This window comes from Anguilla anguilla, chromosome 15 (assembly GCF_013347855.1).
Source record: "Anguilla anguilla isolate fAngAng1 chromosome 15, fAngAng1.pri, whole genome shotgun sequence".
Classification (NCBI taxonomy): Eukaryota; Metazoa; Chordata; class Actinopteri; order Anguilliformes; family Anguillidae; genus Anguilla; species Anguilla anguilla.
In genome coordinates, this window is record NC_049215.1 from 4,529,610 (window position 1) to 4,551,951 (window position 22,342).

A 22,342-nucleotide genomic window follows, 5' to 3' on the forward strand; every position below is an offset into this window, starting at 1 on the left:
TTTAAGTCCAGCCAATAGTGCAATTTCGACCTTTGGGCAATATATTATCCATGTGACAAGGCTGGGCATACCTATAGCATCTCATGATTTCAATTTAATGTCATTGATTGGCATTCAAATACATTTTTAAAAAGCAAACCATGATCCTTAGGGTATTATGTGGCCAAACTGGAGCTCTGGCCCCCCATAAATAGCTTTGTGTTCTGGTGATGCAATTTAACTTGTCAGGACAGGAAAAACAAACTACATTATTCAGTGTTTCCTGTGGAATTGATCTCTTGGTGTGGTGGTGGGTGTCTGAAAGGGGGGGGGGGGGGGGGGGTGGGGCGTGTAGCAAAGGCAAAAAAGTTTAAGACTGTGAAAACATAACCTCTTGAAACTTCTTAAAGGTTTTTTTTATTTATTTTTTTATCTAAATCTATCTTATAGCTCTGACGAGCTCTTGATACAAGGAATAACAGTTTGCAAGAGCTAAAGGGTAGTTTTAGATGTACTTTAAAAACATAAACGGTTTGTTAACCTTTGTATTGTTTGTAAATATTGGTAAATGGTAAATGGACTGCATTTATATAGCGCTTTTATCCAAAGCGCTTTACAATTGATGCCTCTCATTCGCCAGAGCAGTTAGGGGTTAGGGGTTAGGTGTCTTGCTCAAGGACACTTCGACACGCCCAGAGCGGGGTTTGAACCGGCAACCCTCCGGCTGCCAGACAATTGGTCTTACCTCCTGAGCTATGTCGCCCCTGCAAAATATTGAAGCAAAATAGGCCTGTATTTTGAGTTATGGTGGCGTAAGAACAATTAAAAGAGCACATTGTCCATCTAGAAGTTCTATCTTCAAGAATAGAGCACTATATAACCAAAATTGATACTCAAGAAAAGTTACATATTGCACTTTAAAAGGGACACTTCTGCTAAATTAACTCAATTACCATGACAAAATAGTACTTAGAATGTTTTATCTTTTTATTTAACAATATAATTTGAGCTGGGTCCACATTCAAAGCCCTCTCTCTCTGTCTCTCTCACACTCAATGACAGAGTTTACATGCATTGTCCATGCAAAAAAAAGGAAAAAGTGAGAAAAATGGCGTTAAAGATTCTGTTCTGTTACAATCTGATTCGCGCTGTTTTGGCGATTTGCGGCCGCGACATCTGACGGGCTTCCCCAGGTCAACATTTTAATCAGATGTATTGTACCATTATAACAGTAGCTCTAGAGTTAAAAAAATGGTAGGCACGTAGCCTACGTAGCTCAACTGGAACAGGTTCCGCTTCGGCTCAAACAAACACTGTTTATTTTCAGATAACGTTACATATTTATCATATTTATTTTTTACTTGTCCGATCAGACAACTGCATGAGGCATTCCACTTGCCCGAACAGATTTAGGATCCGCCCGTTGTCATCACCGAATGATAGTTAACGCCAGTGCTTCAGATGGGCAGGAGCTGTCGGGACTTGTATATGAGTACCGACTCTTCTTTTGATTACCAACATTAATTTATTTTAAACAGTATGTATTTTGAGGAGTAGGTACCGGCACGTATATGGTATTTTTGTAATATGTGAAGCGTCGCTACCTACCTTTTCCTTGGCTGAAGAAAAAAAAGTGACGCTTTGACAGACCGTGCGACATTCGCGCGCTGCAAGTCTTCCGACCACAGAAAGGAGCAAGCACGGAGCGCGCGGCCTAGGCTCTTTTTGAAAATAAATATGTGGACGCTACAGTATGGATTTGAAAGCGCATTTAGGCAGAAATATTTTGAAAGTTTAACATTTTTAATTTATGAATTTCACATATAGGTTATATACAGTATCAAAACCTTACCAGCGGAAACGTTGACAGTATTTGCATGCATAGTATAAACCACCCCCATTTCACCAAACTGGAAGGGTGTGAGCTGTGAAATAATTATACCCAACGCCAGGTATGGTTCTGGTAGGGAGCACCCAAACTTGTATTCTGAAATAAGGTTTCCAGAGTTCAATGGAGAACAAAAAAAATCAAGCAAGAAAGACCTGTAAGTTGAGCCTTTCTACCTTTCATGCTGCACCACAATGGATAAAGGCCTTGGCATGGCTTTTAATTGCCTTAGGAAATTCCTTCTGATGTTTATGGAGGGCGAGACAACACGCAGCATTCTCAGTGGCGTCACTAGGGTTGGTGACACCCAGTGCGGTCGACCAATTGGTGTTACCCGATGTTGTTGACCGGGAGGTGGGGGGGGGGGGCTTTGCTGTTAGATGTTGCCCACCAGGGACAAAGCACTTCTCGGCACATTAATACCACTAATTAAATCAACCGGCAGTAAACTGCATCGGGGAAATTAGCTGTTTCAACCTGTCGTAACACACAACACTGCACAAAAAAATGTATTGCCAGTCATTTCGGTGTCACCCTCCTCTGATGGTGTCCCCCAGTGCGTTCCGCACCCCCCGCAACCCCCTGGCAGGGTTTCCCGCCAGTGTATTGCAAGCCGGCCGGCCCGCCGGGCCTAAGCATCGGGGAATTTAAAAAAAAAAAAATTTTATGTATTTTTAATGTTTTTTAAACTACAGTTACAGTGGGGCGGCTCGGTTGGAAAGCTCCCCAGCGACACCTGTTGATTTAAACGTGAACGCACTATAGGAAAAGAGCAGGTCTGAGATCAGTGTTCTTTACTCTCAATGTGCGTAGTGACGTTCAACACATGACGCTTCCAACTATCACAATCTAACGTTACCTAGCAAGCCACCATTTCTTATTTAGAAGGCTAACTAACCTCGTCACAAACTGCGTTATCACTTAATCTCGTTAGTAAGTACATTCTTTTTATATTAACTTAAGCAGTGTGTAGGTAACGTTAAACTAATAGCATTAATGTAATGTTTGATATATTGTAACATTACATGACTTATTAATCGCCATCGAAATAACGACTTCATTTGTTTATTAATAACGTTAGCTTGATGACATTGATGTGCACGACAACGTGGTCATTTAGCTAACTTAGCTAGCTAGCCAAACAGTCAGTAACACAGATACATAGATATTTTGTTGTTGTTGAAATGTGCCCAGCATTCCAAGGCTATATATTGTCCTAAGATTCAGTAATCAGTTTTTTTGTCAGTGACATTTCCTTCTGACATTCTATCTGCTGCTGTCCAAAACAAACACCTGAGAGAGGCTGCCTGCGTGCGTGCCTCCCCCAAGGCGTTTTGCATTGTTTTGCAATGTCATAAAACGTGCAGGCTTCGATAACCGGAATCGATAAGCTCATCTGAGTCCAATGAATAGGACAACTTGGAACCGGTTCTCGATTCCCGTCCCAATTTAAATGTGCCCAGCATTCCAAGGCTTGTTGTAAGATTCAGTAGCCAATCAGGACTTGAATACAAGTTTTTTGTAGGGTGCAAAAACTTTGATATTATTTATTTTAATTTCATTTCATTTCTTTTGTTGTTGTTAAAAACACAGCATTCCAAGACTGTATATTGTTGTCAGATTCTTTGTAAGACTCTGCTATGCTGTAAATAGTTGTTGATTTTTTAAAATGTGTGTTGAATAAATGACTTACTTATAACAACATTCACATTACGTAGTCATATTTTCAAATCTCCAGTCAGCTTTTAGCACTGACTTAATGTAGGGCCCTATGGAAGCTGTGGTATAGCTTTTTTAAATTCTCAAGATACTTGCCACCGGGCCTAACAACTTTTCTGGGGGGAACCCTGCCTGGTGACGCCTCTGAGCATTCTTATGGTCAGGTCAACCAAAGCAGGCTACTTAGCAACAATGTAATATTGTATTGACCATGAACAACTTTGTCCGATCTTGAAGGCTTTAATATAAAAACTAGATATCTGACAGATGGAATAAAACTTCATTCAATTCAGCTGATCCTCATACTGTACCCATGAAGTAAGGAAGTAGGCCAGAATCATAAATACTACAGTGTTCCTAATTTTACCAATAAGTTTAGTACCGTTAGCACCGTTTAGTAAATACAACAAATTGATTTAGTGGGCTGTATTTTCCACCATCACTGGCACACAGCACATGGGCGCACTGGGCATGGCTACTGAATTTGGATATTTTCATGACAAAAGGCGAGGAATGCACAGCTCAAAGTGTGCCACGCAGATGTTAAATGGGCTGTATTACGCTGAATATATTATCACTGTGTCTGTTGCAGCTGGATTCAATCATATCCAATCAAATTATCTATTTTCCTCCCATTTGAGAGCCATGTGCTTTGCAGCAGAAAGAGCTTATCCCAAGCAATTGTAAAGGTACAATTGTTTGTCACTGTGGCAGTACCCCTTGAAGGTACAGAACTGTACCTTTACCAGAAAAAAGGTACCATTCGGTGCCTAGAAAGGTACAATCACTTGTCACTAGTACCTTTAGAGGTACAGTTTTGTACTTGTACAGAATTTGTACCTTTATTTCTGAGAGTGTACAGTGACACCAAAATATCAATGCGCTGCACCAGAATTGCAGGGCGGTGCCTGATCTTCATTGACACACCCCCAACAGTGCCTCTCCTCCCACTCCAAAATGGCACTCAGGCGCATCAACATCCATTACAAAAAATTCCACTTCGCCAGTGATGGCTCAACATATGCCATGTGCCAGCTGGAAAATAGTGGCCAAAGTGAAATAATGCAATAAGATATTTTAAAAAAATATTTGAACCAAATGGAGAAGTGACAAATGCAGAAGAACATTTTTATTTAATCTACCCGAAACTAATTGATGCTGTCACTGTGAAAAGAGAAAGAGAGAGTGAAGGGGATGTTGAAGATGATTAATATATTTAAACATTTGGGGTGGGGTGGGATTAGGTTTATATGTTTCTTTGAAAAGTATTCTCTGCTTTGAGCATCCAGCACAGTAAAATTTCAAAAAAGGCTTTTCAATCCCAGATCTTCATGAATTAAATTTCTCTTGTAATGTTCTGTCATTTCAGGAGCAATCCAAGACCACACATAAAGAAATGAGCGTAGATGAAGTAATATTCTCATTATCATGGCCTCCCTCAACTTCCAACTTCTCCTCTTTCAAGAACTCCACCAGTGCTCAGCACAGTGAGGTCAGGCTAGAGCAGCCTAGGGCTCAGTACTGTGTGGGGGATACACTGAATGTGCTGGTGGAGATGAGGAACTATTCAGGGCATCCAAAATCCTATGGAGGAGACTTCATCCTGGCCCGGATCCACTCTCCAAAGCTCCAGGCATGTGCATCAGGAGACGTTACTGACCTCCTCAACGGCTCCTACCGTGTGCGTTTCCGCTTGTTTTGGCCTGGCGAGGTGCACGTCTCTGTGCGTCTGATCCACTCCTCTGAGGCAGTTAGGGTCTTCCAGAAAGACTGGATGCAGGACTACGGTAAGGCTATGCACAAGGGAACCTTCATCAGTAGGGAAAAGAGGGAGACGTCTCAGTGTGCCCTCCGGCTGAGCCCAGACAGGCCCCTGTGTGAGTACAGGAAGAAGGAGGATGGAGAATATTATGCCTGCTACAAGCCCCAGACCCTTCCCTGCGACTCTCTGACTATTACAAAGTCCTACATTCCCCCAGGTCCTCATGTCACAGAGGAGGAAGCTCAGCTACTAACCAGGTAAGGCATCTGCTCCTCAAAATGCTGTATGTCTGCATATCTAATACCACCCAACAGGGTAGTTTACATTTCAGCTGGCGGAGTCTCGCCTCCTGCTCAATGTTTTCAATTGAGCTTGTTTGGTATTACTGATATGATGCTTATGAATAGATGAGAAATATTTCTTCAACTTAAGGAATTATATCCTGAAGCTTGTGTTTGATTTTCCTGACTTGGAGGGATCACAAACAAGAGATTGTGAGAAGTTTTTTGTGCATTATTGATCCTTGTATGTTGTTGATGCTTATATACAGATCCAACATATAGAACTGTAGGTAAACTGGCATTTAATTTTACATTACACAAGCCTTTATGTAAACAAAAACTTAACTTTTAACTCAGTATAAACTCTTCTGTCTTAATGGCCTTTGCGTGGGTCCTCCCTACTATAACATCTGTAGTTGGCTTCATCTAATGTTTGCCTTATAAATCAAACAAAATGGTGTTCGATGCAGCTGAACTTCAGCTAATGTGGGGAGTTGAAATGAAACTCTTGAATTTTCTGTGAAAGTTTGTTTAAACATCTAAATGTCATGTTGATTATTGTATTTTGAAGGGAAAATACTGGAATAGAAATAAAAAACAGTTTCAAGCCTGTGACAGTCGATGGTTGTACTGGTATGTTCAATTTCAATTTTTTTATTTTTATAGCGCTTTTAACAAAGGAGCTTTCTCACAAAGCAGCTTTATAGAGAAACCAGCCCCCAAAGAGTAAGCCTAGGGCAACAGTGGCAAGGAAAACTCCCTGACTGATAACAGGAAGAAACCTTGAGCAGAACCGGACTCAGAGGGGGAACCCATCTGCCGTGGGCAGTCATTGGTTTGTTATGGAAAGTCAACAGTGACAGGAGGCGGGGGTGCCCAGCTGGTCTAGCTGGTCTAGGGCTGGAGCTCCGGGCCTGGGGGGGTGCTCAGCAAGCTTGGGCTAGAGCTCTGGGCAGGTGCCCAGAGCCGAGGAAAACGAGAAAAAAAACATTGTTAGGGGGTTCAAATGGTAGATTAGCAAGCAGAGCAGAAGAGACAGAGGTGCCTGCGTGCAATAAAGAAAATCCCGGCAGAATAAGGCTATAGCAGCATAGCTAAGGGAAACAGAGGCAGGGGCCAGTGCAGCCATGAGGGCAGGCTTGAGACAGTCATCACCAGACCATGACCAGTTAAGCTTAACACAGCACTACCAATGATGATCCAGTGACAGCACTGTTGCTTTTCACATGTGCCTGTCATTCCAATGCGCCTTCCTAAAATTCAGATTTCATAAATGAAGAAATCAAAAACGGACATGAGACTACTTGAACCTAATGGACAGCGCTCAGAAGAAAATGTGTCATTTCAGTGGTTGGCGGCTTTATTTCCTTTTAACTTTCTGCTAACAAATGGCTCAAGCTTAGGGGGGATGGGCTTGGTTAGTGCTTGCATAGCAGACCTGCAAAAATTAGTAGGCCATTAGGCAATTAGTAGGCCATGTATCAATGCAATGACAGGGGCACCTGAGAGACAGCTTCTTTCAGAGACCTTAAACTGAGGTCCTGACTGTGGTCACTGAAGATCTCCCTGTGCTTTTCACAAAGAATATGGGCTGTTCTCTGGTATCTCTTGGCCCTATTCCTAATCCGCTTTGACAACCTGGCCACCTAACTCTCTAAGTGTAACTGGCTGAGTAGTTCCCTCCTCCCTAACTTTACTGATGTATGATCGTTCATACATCAGTCAAATGTGTGATGTGAGTTAGCTGTCTCGAAATGGCTGCAACTGGTGGTGGTTGAAGTGATTTTCCTAACTTCTCAGTGAAGTGCTTTGAGATTGTGCTGTAAGAATGCAATTGATTATTGAAATTCTTTCCATAATCTATGCAAGCTAATAATTATTGTTTTATAACTCACAATGGGACACTATTTTTAGGAAAACATTGGTGGTGCTAATTGCTAAGATTGTACTGTGTGAATCAACTTAAAGTCAAATTACAACTGCACCATCCTTTTAAAACACAAAAAAGACTCATGTCTTTGTGCCTGTCAAAATAAAATATAACATAATATCATTGAACATCATGGAGGCAATCAGTACATTTTTTACTATATTCATTCACTTTTTCTTTGTTTTTCCATTTTTCAGATGCAACCCACAGACCAACTGAAAAGTGTGTGGCTGGAATGAATTCCCCTTTTCCTGGGGGATATTTCTATTCAAACAGGTGGTCTTCTTCCATTTGTCAGATAGGCCCCTTCCTCGGTGAAGAGGCCATTACCAGATGTTTAAAGGGAAAGACTCTTTACCTATTAGGTGACTCCACTCTGCGCCAGTGGATAGAGTATTTGGGAAGAAAGCTGAAAGGTAACGACAACTCAAAGGGAAAGATACAACAGCTCAGGTTTACCATTGCTTAAGCCAAGAATGTCAGTTTACTTATATATCCCGATCAGAAATATCATGACTTTGTAATACATTAGCCATGTTCAACAGCCACCAAATACAATGTGTGAGTTCCTGTTGATTCTTTTGAATGATCATAGCAGTGAACCTTTTGAATGTCATGTGATTTCCTTTTAGCAAATATTGAAACTGTAACCTCAAAAATCACAAGTCATATTCTGTGAGGTGAGATTTCTCCCACATTTTACGGTGCTGAAAAGAATGACAAGCTGGGCTTCCTAATTTGCACTGGACATGCAGAGTGGAATGTCCAGTAAAAGCACAAGTCCTTTGTATGGTGACCACCTCCAAGCCCAGACCTGAATTCTCCTGAATGGGTTTGGGTTTGGATTGTACAAAGCACAGTTGACCACTTCATGGCACTTTGTCAAGAGGTACTGTGACAACAAATTTTTATTCCGGGCTGTAAAAATGATCTGGGTGACATAATGACATTCTAAAACCATTGTGACATACTTAACATTTTGTTACAGCATTATTATGTCACCCGGATAATTTTTGCAGCCCGGATCAAATTTCTTGTGACGGTACCAACAACTTGTCTTATGTATGCATTATGTTTCCTCAGGCCTGAGATACATAAAAAATGGAGATGATTCGAAGTTGGCTGTTGATGTCCGTAACAACATCACTGTCCGGTGGGCAAGGCATTCTCATCCCTGGATTGGCTCTCGCGCAGCCAACATAAAGGCACCAGTCCCCCTTCCTGAAATACTGGACAGCACAGCAGTTAGTAGTGGGCAGGAGGACGTGATATTGGTCATTGGAATTGGCCAGCATTTCCGGCCCTACCCCCCAGAAGTCTTTATCCGTAGGCTAAAAAATGTCCGCCGGGCAATCCTACGGTTACATGCTCGTAGCCCACAGACAACTGTTGTTATAAAGCTGGAGAACATCAGGGAACTGGAGTCAAAGATGACACAATTCAATAACTGGTATGGCTACATGCAGAACCTGGCTCAGAGAAAGGTGTTTGAGGACGTTAAAGTAGCTCTGGTAGATGCCTGGGACATGACTGTGTCTGCCAGCAGTTTTGCCGTCCACCCGAATGGAGTCATTGTATCTAATGAGCTGGCTCTGGCCCTGTCATTTGCCTGTCATGAGGCATAGGTGCCCTTTGAAAAGTTACTCTGTAATTGTATATATTTGGGCACTTTTTCTGTAAATTGCATTTTGAAATACTATGCTGATAATACAAGTATAGGACCCCTGCGATCAGACATCTATAAATGCAGGTGCAAAAACTCACCTTTATTGAGCCACACAGTGTATTTACTGGCCTCTACCTGTGTGCCATAAAAGTGATTATGATTTCAGGATAGAAACACGTATTCCATGTACCGCTAAGAATAATGAATGCATGTGATTATATGAGTAAGTAACAATATGAATTTACTGGAGTGTCTACAAGTGCATCTTTGTATGCATACTGTATGTGCATGCAGAGCCATTTTTGTAAGCAGGTGCTGACAAAGCCTATATTATAGTTCTGATGGATGCTTTTGTGACCTGTTTGTCCCTTTTTCACCTCCTTATTGTAACTTACATGATTGTTTGCTTTATCTACAAAACAATAAATACAGATGTTCACAAAAAAATGTTTCCAGGAGAATTACTGGTCAGCACAAGCTTAACAATGTACATGTCCCACTTAAAACCATCCTGATAGTGAAGCATGTTGATGGCAGTGCTATGCTATGGGATGTTCTCTGTTCTGCTACCTCTGGGCAGTTGGCACACCTCCCCTCTTTTTTCTTTCTTTCATTGGATTACATGGACAGGACAATATTATAGTTATATCAATATCAAAGATGATTGTCTGAGTGGTTCGTTCTTTAGTTTGGGCTCAAAGCACTACAGGTACTGGAAAAATCAAGAACTGTAACTTTATTGAAATTTGGCCGTATTGAAAGATTAGCTAATTTGTTTAATAAAGTTTCCTAGAAATGGATAAATGACTGATACGTCCCATTAAAAAGAGACTCACTGAGGATGACTGTAACATTAATGAGAGCTTTGAGCACTTTAGCCATACTATGTTGTCACATGCAGGTGTGACACCCCTAGGAGGGAGATGTGGCAGTTCCCGGAAACACCGTTGGTTGCCATATGGAGAGAGAGCAAACAAAAAACGTAATAAACACCTTCACCCTTCACCCTCACGGGTTCTGGGGAAAAACAACTAACTAAAACAACAAACTAGAATTACAAGAACAAAAAAAAGTAAAACAGAGTGACTGCTTTTCTGCGTGCTGCTCGTAGCTGGCCAAATTTTCAGTTGACCAGTTTCTTTTTTCATCTTGTTTTGTGCAGAAAACCTAACTAAACCAATATAAATCAAGCTCTCTGAGTGTGTGCTTCAGGTCTCAGCCTCAAACTGCGGAGAGCAACACACCTTTAAGCACCTGGGCTAATTAATTAACACAACCCAGGTGCATGTTCTCTCTCGACCAGTCGGCGCAGCTGAGATCAATCTGCTACTGTGGCAGACCGAATGCACACATATGCTTGATTGATAAAACCTTAAATTATGTTCATTTGACTATGCTTTCTGTGATTAATTGCCTGCTAATTTTTTGATATTATAAACAAGACTATTGTCAGCAGTTTAACAATTAACTGAAGAAACTATATATTTATATATAAATTCTATCATAAGCTATCCTAGGTGCTTTGGCTCCAGGTGAAGTAAGTAAGTTACTGTTGTGATGTCATGCTGATTTGTCCTATTACAAGTGGATAGTGCTCTTCCATAACAGGAAATGGGCCTCTTATACCTCTCAGTACAGGGATCAACACCACACGTACAAAGATGTAAATGTAATATGATCCTGGCATTTTCTTATTCCTAGAATTACTTTCCTAGATTCATTGTGAGCCCTATATTGAATTCTTGTCAGTATTTCAGATCAGCATTATAAAGGACATTCTATGCCAGAGGTGGGTGCCAGGTAACGGGTTGGGAGGACCCAAACGCAGAGGGAAAAAAAAAAACACAAACTCAAAAAGGGAAAATTAACAAAGACTTTACTTACATGACAGGGGACAAAAAAAAAAAAAAAAAACAGGAAACCAAAAGGCCACGCAGGGCACTTCCAAAATAACACAAAACAGAAAACTCAAAATTCAAAACACACACAGAGCAGAACACAGGTAGGACAGAAACCAGGCAGGAACTAACAGGCAGAAACACACAGGCGGAAACACAGTCACACACACAAGCAGGTCAAAACACAGGCAAGCAGATACATGTAAGTCCGAAACAAACACAAGGAACCAGCACCCGAGTCAAGGGGACAAAGAACTTAAATAGACAGGGGGTAACAAGACACAGGTGAACTCAAAAAACAATCAAACGAGAAAAGGAGGGGATAACAAGACACAGGTGGGAACAATGATAGAATAATGAGACAACAATAATACAATTAACAGGGGGGAGCAGGACACAAAACAGAAGTGCCGCCATCTGGCCGTGTTTTTTTTTTTTTTATTTTTATTTTTTTTTTTAATTTGCGCTGTTTTGGCGATTTGCCAACAATTTGCGGCCGCGACATCTGACGGGCTTCTCCAGGTCACCATTTTAATCAGATGTATTGTACCATTATAACAGTAGCTCTAGATTAAAAAAAAAAAAGGTAGGTATGTAGCCTACGTAGCTCAACTGGAACAGGTTCCGCTTTGGCTCAAACAAACACTGTTTATTTTCAGATAACGTTACATATTTATCATATTTATTTTTTACTTGTCCGATCAGACAACTGCGTGAGGCATTCCACTTGCCCGAACAAAGTTAGGATCCGCCAGTTGTCATCACCGAATGATAGTTAACGCCAGTGCTTCAGATGGGCAGGAGCTGTCGGGACTTGTATATATGAGTACCGACTCTTCTTTTGATTACCAACATTAATTTATTTTAAACAGTATGTATTTTGAGGAGTAGGTACCGGCACTTATTTGGTCCAATTAAAACACTGGTTAACACTATGGTATTTTTGTAATATTTGAAGCGTCGCTACCTACCTTTTCCTTGTCTTGGCTGAAGAAAAAAAAGTGACGCTTTGACAGACCGTGTGACATTCGCGCGCTGCAAGTCTTCCGACCGCCTCAGAAAGGAGCAAGCACGGAGCGCGCGGCCTAGGCTCTTTTTGAAAATAAATATGTGGACGCGACAGTATGGATTTGAAAGCGCATTTAGGCAGAAATATTTTGAAAGTTTAACATTTTTAATTTATGAATTTAACATATAGGCTATATACAGTATATATATATATATATATATATATATATATATATATTAATTTTAATTTTTTAAAATTTTATTATGGTGTGGCGGCAAGGATTTTGCCGTGGCGCCACACCACGGCAAAACCTTACCAGTGGAAACGTTGGTGTGACCTATTTGTATGTGGTTGCTTGTCCGGTTTATTCAGCGTGGGTGTGAAGCGCAGTTTAAGGGTTCTAGGAAAAGGTTCTTTATTATTGTGGTGGGGTGGGCGTGGTTTGGGCGTCGGCTGCAGAGAGAGAGTGAGAGGAGCGGCTCTCGGATCCTTCGTCACAACTGTGACACAAACAACTGTGACACAAACAATCAGAGGCAATCAGCGCAATCAAACAATTGATAATTATCGGCGCTGAATCCCTCCACCTGATAGTTGTGACGAAGGATCCGAGAGCCGCTCCTCTCACACTCTCTCTCTGCAGCTGACGCCCAAACCACGCCCACCCCACCACAATTATTTTGCAGGTCTGCGAGCTGGGGTATTTGGGACGTTGTCCTGGTCTTGTATTTCTTTTGAGTTTTTCTGAGTTGCACTCAGATTATCTATTTCAGCTATATTCTCTATTAAACCCTAAGTCTAAGGGTTTCCCGTTGGAACTTCCGAGACCTTTATTATTTAGTACCAGTGTTTGGGATTTTGGTTTAGCGTTTGTCGGATATCGGCTTCGCTAGGCTACTATTATTTCTTTGTTTTTTTTTTTTCTCTCTTCCCTCTGTTTAGTCCTTCGGGATTTAGGGGCTACTTGTAGTAGCCTGGTGGTACCCTTGTCAGTGTGCTTGTGAACGGCTGTCTATGGTTGTGGGTGTGTGTATGTTGGGGCCATTAAGGGTGAAAAGATCATCAGGCCTCTGGCAAAATGGTGGGGCAACTACTCTTGAGAGTACCACAGTGCCTTTATGTGGGCCCCTCTGTCATTACACTTTTTATTTCTTTTCTGGATCTGGACTCTAAACCGTCTGTTTATCATATTCACAAACCCCGTAAAACCTTACAAACCATGCACATGTTTTCATTATATTGCTGCATTGTGCCTTATGTTGTAATAACATGGATTGCATTTAAAATGGTTCAACAAAAGGGTATTTTCATGACAACTGCACCATAATATTACATCCCCTTGACATGTTTGGTATGGACGTATTCCGGGAAATCAAGAAATTGAATGAAATATGTTTCATACCAAATAGAATTTGATAAAACATAGTTTCAGAAACTCAGGAAAAAACTATCCCAATGGAATGTCCTCTCTGATAATCATCTCCTTTTCCCAATTTCCCCACAAATTGTTTTGACAACAGGCTCCAAACGGTGGGGGCCTAAATTCCAGATTTTATCATTCGTCCAGGTTAATTTATGGCAATGCCGCCTAGATCAAATGCGGGATTTGGCTTAAAAGGAAGGGAGACAAAGCAATCTGGGAAGATCGTAATCGACTTCCCACACGGCACATACTCTGTGTTCTGTGCGCAGCTGAACAGGAAAGATCGTAATCGACTTCCCACACTGCGCAGGCTCTGTGATTTCGTGTGTAGCTGGATAAGAACTTTTTACTCTATATTTATGTTTTAAAACCTTCAGTATTTTAAATTGACTGTGAATTTGAAGCTAATGACCTGCCTGTTAATAAATTCTTCTTATTTTTAACTTGCGTGGTCTTCCATTTTATATTCTTTTCAGCCGAAATTCTGATTAAATACTCAGGGGGACAATTATGACTAGGACCTACTGATCAGGGGTCTAGTACAGCAAACGTCTTTAGTGAGGCCCTCAAGTTAGATAGGCGACCACGATCTGCCCGCTAACGGGATTGGTGTTGTATTGGTTCTGGAGTTTTGGCTTAAGAGGACCCATGGGCGTTATACACCGGTTCTTGTCAAATTCGCCTTAAGGAGCCCGATAAATGCACACTGTCCTGGGCTCATAATCTATGCACAAAGGAAGGCATGTATTATGGTGGTCAGCCTCCTACCCTCTGTAGGCTTCACCAAACTGAGATTTAACAATAGTGCTAATCCCGGGAGCATATATTGAGGAATGATGGCACAAGATAGAGTCGAGTGTTACCACTCCAAGTTCCACGTATAGTTAAAACCAAATTTTAAATTATAATTTCATTTGGAGTCAGATCAGTACGAGAGTAAACCCTAGTAACTGTTACTTTTACTTGCTGTGGTCACCGATATATTTGATGTCCATTTGTCCATTTGACCCGACAGTGAAAGTGGAGGCTAAAAGGGGTCAGAAGTGTCAAATTTAGACCATTTCTTTCTTTGCAGATGTGAGACATAAGGTATTTCCTACTCCCTCCCACCATATTTCACCCCAATCACACACACACACACCCGCATGCACACACGCACACACAGACACACACATACATGTTTGTATTGCTATACTTGTGAGGACTTCCCATTGACTTACATTCATTCCGTAACCTCTAACCCTAACCCTAACTCCAACCAATACATGTCTAACCCTAAAACAGCCTCTTGAACTTGTGGGGACCAGCAAAAGGTCCCTACCTTGCGTAATTTTCCTCATCCTTCTATCCTTGTGGGGACATTTGGTTCTCACAAAGATAGTAATACATGCCGATACACACACACACATTTCACCCCTATCTAACACACACAAATACACACATACATACAAACACTCTTTCTCCTTATTATCCATTATCCCTACCTCACCTGTAAAGTGCGAGAAAGTGCAGATATGCCGAACTGTTGGTGATCAAGTATAGGGCCCCTTAATTGTCCAAGTTCGTCTTCACAGACACCACAGCCCTAGTGTCTCATTAGCACTCTCCATAAAAATTCCGAAATCAGCACCAGAGAAGACCAGAAACCAAGCATGATCCTAGATTACAATGCCACCGAAGGGGGGGTGGAACAACTTGGACAAAGTAACGGGTTCCTACAGCACCAAGCGAATGACTGCACGCTGGCCTTTAGGCATCTTTTATAACATAATTGATGTATCGGTCTACAATGCGTTCATCATCTGGACGGAGATTTTTCCTGAGTGGAATGTGTCAAAGCTGTACAAGAGGCGCATCTTCCACGAGGAGCTGGGGAAGGCACTTGTGGTACCGCATATACAACGGAGGCAGCACAAGGACCCCAGCCACTGCAGCCACAGTGAGGGAGATCCAGGAGAGGGCTGCACCTAGTACACCAGTGCCTGAGGTAAGTAAGTGTGTGTGTGTGTGTGTGTGTGTGTGTGCGTGTCAGGGGATCGGGTTCAGCAAAAAGACATCGTAATCATCTCCCTCATCTTTCTAGGTTGCTGCTGGGGGAAGAAGGAAGTGGAAAAGGTGCCAGGTCTGCATGACGTCAAGATGAGCACGACATGTGCGACATGCAAAATTCATTTTCACAAAGCATACCGTGACAACTTGTCCCTCATGTGCTGTGTAGATACACAGATACACACGCACACACACACACACACGCCTCGTTCATATTGCTCATCTCTTGTTCATTTTTGTTCATTTCTGGCTCTAAACATTCTAAACATTGCATAAATAAAGATTACTTTCAATAAAAATCCTTATGACTCATTTGGCTTGATTTTAAGTGAACGGGCCAATTTGACCCTGAACAGAAGAGGTGTCTCATCTCTATTTAGCAACATCACCCCATGAAAAAAAAAATGTTTAAAAATGTAAAACAAATTTTAAATTAAATGTTATATAAAACTAGTGTATTTTATATCTAGGTTTTTCCAATATACAGAAACAAGAGTTTGAACATGTATTTTTTATGAAAAACGAGTGAATTATCCTAATGAAACCATGATCTGTGAGAGGTGAATAACACCATTGCACTAAATTTTGATGGAATTGTTAGTAATTAGGTACCCAAACAATGTTTATTAGGATTGTTTGGTTTCTGACAACTTTTGGATGTTTAAACATGCACCGGGTCACATTGACCCAGGAACATTTTTGCTGTACCTGAAAAATGAACAGAACAGGAGGGTTAAGCGGGATATGAAGCAGCGCATTCATATCTGACCCGTGGCGACGGAACCAGTGCATTCTTAAGTATAATTGTGCCCTGTTCTTACGAACAGAGGAAAAATAAATAACATCTCCGTTTTTGACTCACACCAGCCAAAGGAAAACACGCGGTGCCTTCCCCTCCAGCTACAAACCCTCATTGGTCTAGCTGTGAGGTGTTTACGCCTCTGAACACTACCCATTCCCCTTCACAAGGATTCGTACCTGGATTCAATCGCCGGTTCTTTCACAACTCTCGTCCTGACTCCCGTTAACGAGAACGAAAGTCATGCAGTGACTGATTCCGACTTCAGATTCTAGTTCCTAGCGAAAGAAATGTGACATACTGTGGTTTGTATGTGAATTCCTATATGAACTTAGCACAGACCAACACTGTTATGCAATTCACACACATTTTCGAAACATTTTGCCAATTTAAAAATGAATAGCATATATCTGCATGTTTTCTTGCAGTTTACTCAAGCAGCATAAATCACAGTATAATTGGTACAAGTTAACCTACTAAATAATTTGCAAACGACACAAGGGCTGATGGTAACAATGTAATGGCTATCGGCAATTTATTTCATTTATTTTTATTTTAATAAGAAGAGCACATTAATTAGCAGTGCGGGACAATTGCTTATGAATGTGTTGCTTTATTGGAGCAAATGTTAAATAGTGGATCAAACAGGTTGTAAAATAGCTAGCCAAAATTTTTCATTTTAGTTTTACATTCTTTATCTTCATAGCGGTTGGCTAATTTTATGACCCGTAATTCACGGATTCTACTGAATGCCGTGCCATGCACAACTGCAGTGCCGGTTTCCATAATACGTTGGTGGCCTCTTTCGTTAACGGTTTATTTACATCATGCAAATAAAAGGGTATAGCTATGCTTCAGAAATATATGACCCCAACACCTCCCTGGCACTAATGTAATCTAATCAGGGCTCTACAATGCTCCCATTTTTGCAGCGTTTGCTCCTGAAAACTGATGTGCGCTAACTGGAAACATAATTTGGGAGTACATACTAAATGGGATGCATTTGTGTGCAACTAAATTTTTTAACTCAAATCGTATTTGTCACTGAAGTATGTAACACTGTTAAAGTTGCTCTGTATGCAATTGTGGAATCTTAATGACATAGGTCATACATGCAATAAATGTGGCATATTAAATTACCCTCTCCTTGTAATAATTCTGTATTAAGTCTTGAATATACAGGTCAAACAGAAATGCAAACCCAAATATAAATTGCAGACAACCTGCTGCTCCACCCAACCATGCAAATATGCCACCCTACCAGCCACACCTGTTTACGGGTTTTTAAATGCGTACCATCAGGCCTAAAAAAAATTCACTGATATTTCAGTAATGTACCTTAAGGTGCATTTGAGATTACCCAAGGCTGTCTGGTGTACATTTCCCCACAAGTGCCAGGATTTACTTGGAAATTGGAGAAGTGAAGCCAAATCACATGTCGTGCTCATCTTGACATCATGCAGACCTGGCACCTCTTCCACTTCCTTCTTCCCCCAGCAGCAACCTAGAAAGATGAGGGAGATGATTACTATGTCTTTTTGCTGATCCCGATCCCCTGACACGCACACATGCACGTACACACACACACACACACTTACCTCAGGCACTGGTGTACTAGGTGCAGCCCTCTCCTGGATCTCCCTCACTGTGGCTGCAGTGGCTGGGGTCCTTGTGCTGCCTCCGTTGTATATGCGGTACCACGAGTGCCTTCCCCAGCTTCTCGTGGAAGATGCGCCTCTTGTACAGCTTTGACACATTCCACTCAGGAAAAATCTCCGTCCAGATGATGAACGCATTGTAGGCCGATACATCAATTATGTTATAAAAGATGCCTAAAGGTCAGCGCGCAGTCATTCGCTTGGTGCTGTAGGAACCCGTTACTTTGTCCAAGTTGTTCCACCCCCCTTCGGTGGAATTGTAATCTAGGATCATGCTTGGTTTCTGGTCCTCTCTGGTGCTGATTTCGGAATTTTTATGGAGAGTGCTCATAAGACACTAGGGCTGTGGTGTCTGTGAAGACAAACTTGGACAATTGAAGGGCCCTATACTTGATCACCAACAGTTCGGCATATCTGCACTTTCTCGCACTTTACAGGTGAGGTGGGGATAATGGATAATAAGGAGAAAGAGTGTTTGTATGTATGTGTGTATTTGTGTGTGTTAGATTGGGGTGAAATGTGTGTGTGTGTGTGTGTGTGTATATCGGCATGTATTACTATCTTTGTGAGAACCAAATGTACCCACAAGGATAGAAGGATGAGGAAAATTACGCAAGGTGGGGACCTTTTGCTGGTCCCCACAAGTTCAAGAGGCTGTTTTAGGGTTAGGACTTAGGGTTAGGCATGTATTGGTTGGAGCTAGGGTTAGGGTTAGAGGTTACGGAATGAATGTAAGTCAATGGGAAGTCCTCACAAGTATAGCAATACAAACATGTATGTGTGTGTCTGTGTGTGCATGTGTGATTGGGGTGAAATATGGTGGGAGGGAGTAGAAAATACCTTATGTTTCACATCTGCAAATAAAGAAATGGTCTAAATTTGACACTTCTGACCCCTTTTAGCTTCCACTTTCACTGTCGGGTCAAATGGACCCGAACAGTATCTCTGTGATATAAACATGCAGGGGGGGTTTGCAAATACATGAAATGAACCATTTTCATTTCAAATGTTGATTACACTAATTAAGGCCAGTAGAAGAAGTTTCATACTGAAAAAAAAAAGGTCAATTTGACCCGCAACATAACAGGAGGGTTAAATTATTCTTACTTTTATCCTTAAAAATGTTCCTACAAAAAACCCATGTGGGATTCAAATGTGTTTTTGTGCATATCCCAAGTGTATGAGATGATGAATGCTTAGTGTTTGTACATTTTTATGTGCAATCCTGTTCATGTGATTAGCACAAGCAAACAGCCGTGAACAAATACAGATAAGAAACAAAAGTGATGAATGCCAAAACGTTCGAGGAAACCTTCTTACACACATATTATGATCAAATGTGATATGTCTGCTACTGTTCCAATGGCTTCTAATCACTGAAGAATGTGACGATCTGCCAGTTTCACCATTAGTTAAGCAATCTGTGGTTGTACACTGTTCCCCATCTCAAGACTGATGCCACAACTCAAACGGATGTAAACACAAATGAACATCTTAGTGTATAAGCATCATTATGTATTATGCATTTAAAGGAGGTATTATCACCGGTTTAAAATCATATATGCGACATTTGGTGTATCCCGAAAGCGGCGGGCCACTTGATGCTTTGAACGCTGAACTTCAGACAGTTAGCCGATAGCCGAAACCAAAAGTCTGAATTGCATACCTCCAACAGAGTGTTATATCTCCACCCAGACCACCTTCAAAACTAATGAAGGAACAATAACAAGCAAGCAAAACAATGTACAGTCTTGTGATAGATTTTCACTGATATAGGTAGGCTACAAAAAAATCCAAAAAAAAAAAAAAAATTAAATACTGGCTGTATTATATATCATGCAATTTTATTGAATTGCCTTATTTGTGGTAATTTTTTAAGCTATTAAGACTGTTAAGAGCATCTCGCTCTGCGTTCTTTTTTAGCCCAAACTCGGGGTTAAAAGTAATATTTCACTCTCAGTACTTTCGGTCGGATTGCTAGTGAATGTCCCAGAAATTTTGTTGCGGTGTGTAACTGTAGACTACAATGTCCTAAGTAATTACAGGCCGATATCCAATTTACCCTACATGAGCAAGATACTTGAGAAAGTAGTCTTTAATCAACTAAACAACTTTTTAAATGAGAATGATACTTTGGATACATTTCAATCTGGTTTTTGTGCAATTTTTGGATACATTTCAATCTAATCTAGTTAGCAATCTTAGACTCAGCGTTGCCGCAAACAAGGTCTTAGTTCTCATTCTTTTAGATTTGAGCGCAGCTTTTGAAACCATCGACCATAGCATCCTGTTAGATCGTCTCCAAGTTAAACTACGCGGTCGTTCCCTGCACTTGGTACTGTACTTCCCTCTAGGGTTTTCAACACACTTGTTCCTGGTTTTGGTTATACACTTTGTTGTACATCGCTCTGCCAAATGCCTGTAATGTAATGTAATGTCTCGAAAAGTGGGTGGGCCTCTCTGAATGTGTCCTAAACTGGTTCCAAACATACCTTACAGAGAGACAATTCTAAATTAGTATAGGAGGCTATGAGCCAGAGAGATATAACGTCTCTTTCGGGTTTGCACAAGGAAGCTGTCTTGGCCCCCTCCTTTTACCAATATACATGCTGCCCTTAGGTAATATTATCAGAGAGCACAATGTCAGTTTTCATAGTTAAGCTGACGATACGTAATTGTACATTTCTGTGGAGCCGAACGATCTGAGTGCCTTATGCTCCCTGACTGCCTATCTGCAATTCAGAACAATGACTGTCTGAAACTAAATGAGGATAAGAGAGATTATCTCGGTTGGCCACAAGAAGAAAAGAGATATAATCTCAAAAAGGCTAGGAAATCTTGCCCATCAGATTAAATCGGAAGTAACAAGCCTCGGTGTAGTTCTGGACACTGACTTAAGTTTTGAATCCCACATAAACAAGGTGACCAAGACAGCGTTCTTCCACCTGAGAAATATAGCCAAGGTACGATCGTTTTTAATCCAGCAGGATGCCGAGAGGCTAATTCATGCTTTTATATCAAGCAGACTTGATTACTGTAATGCTCTTTTTACTGGCCTTCCTAAAAAGACAATAGAGAAGCTACAGCTGATTCAGAACTCTGCAGCTAGGCTATTGAAATAAGGAAGAGAGAGCATATAACCCCGGTCTTGGCTGAACTGCACTGGCTCCTTGTGTCTTTTAGAGTTGATTTTAAAATTTTGTCACTTGTTTTTAAGGCTCTTAATGGCTTAGCACCCCCATACATTTTAGAGTCCTTGGTGTCCCATGTCCCCTCACGAGCCCTTAGGTCCTCTGAGGCAGGTCTTTTAAATGTACCAAAGGTTCCCCAAAAGAAAATTGGGGAAGCCGCCTTCATCCACTACGCGCCAAAATTGTGGAACCTCCTGCCAAAAGGTATTAGAGAGGTGGACTCAGTAGACATTTTTAAACGACAGCTGAAAACATATCTTTTTAACCTGGCATACAATTAACGATACCCTTTTCTACTCCTTTTAATTATTTATTTATTTATTTTATTACATTTCTTTATTTATTTTTATTTATTGTTGTGATATGGTTCGTTGTGATTTGGTGATATGGTTTTATTCTGATATTGTGGTATGACTGTGTTGATCTGTCAAAGCACTTTGAGCTAAATATTCTGTATGAAAGGTGCTATATAAATAAAATTATTATTATTATTATTATTATTATTATTATTATTATTATTATTATTATTATTAATCACAGCCAAGGGATGTAGGTTGTTTGTATTTTTAAAAAACGATGAATCTATCTCTACTAATATTTTCAGAATTGAGTCTAATACGAAAACCTTTATTTCCTGGCTCTCCCCTAACTCCTACTCAAGCTGCGAGCCAAACGCTTCAAAATAAAGAATGTTCAAAAGGAGAAGGGGACAGCAAGCAAGGTACGCGAGAAGGAAGTAACGCTTCTGGGCACTGCGGGAATAAGCGTGTCTGTGTACACAGGTGGCAGTGTCAAAAGAGTGGAAAGGTGGCCATATCAGCACGTAACTAATTGTGCTGAATTGTCGGCAGATGCTCTTCTCGGGCTTGTCGAAGCCGCGGCGGAGCTGGGCTTTCGTACAACTATTAATAAAAAACAATATTTTAATAAAAATATAAAACAGTGGATGAGCATGCACAATACATACTTAAATTAAATAAAATTGAATGTTATATTTTATTGTAGGCCGTTATGTATTCATTGTGTTCATTTGCAAAAGTAAATAAGTAATTTTATTTACGTAGAATTAATTGATGCAAGGCTTTTTATT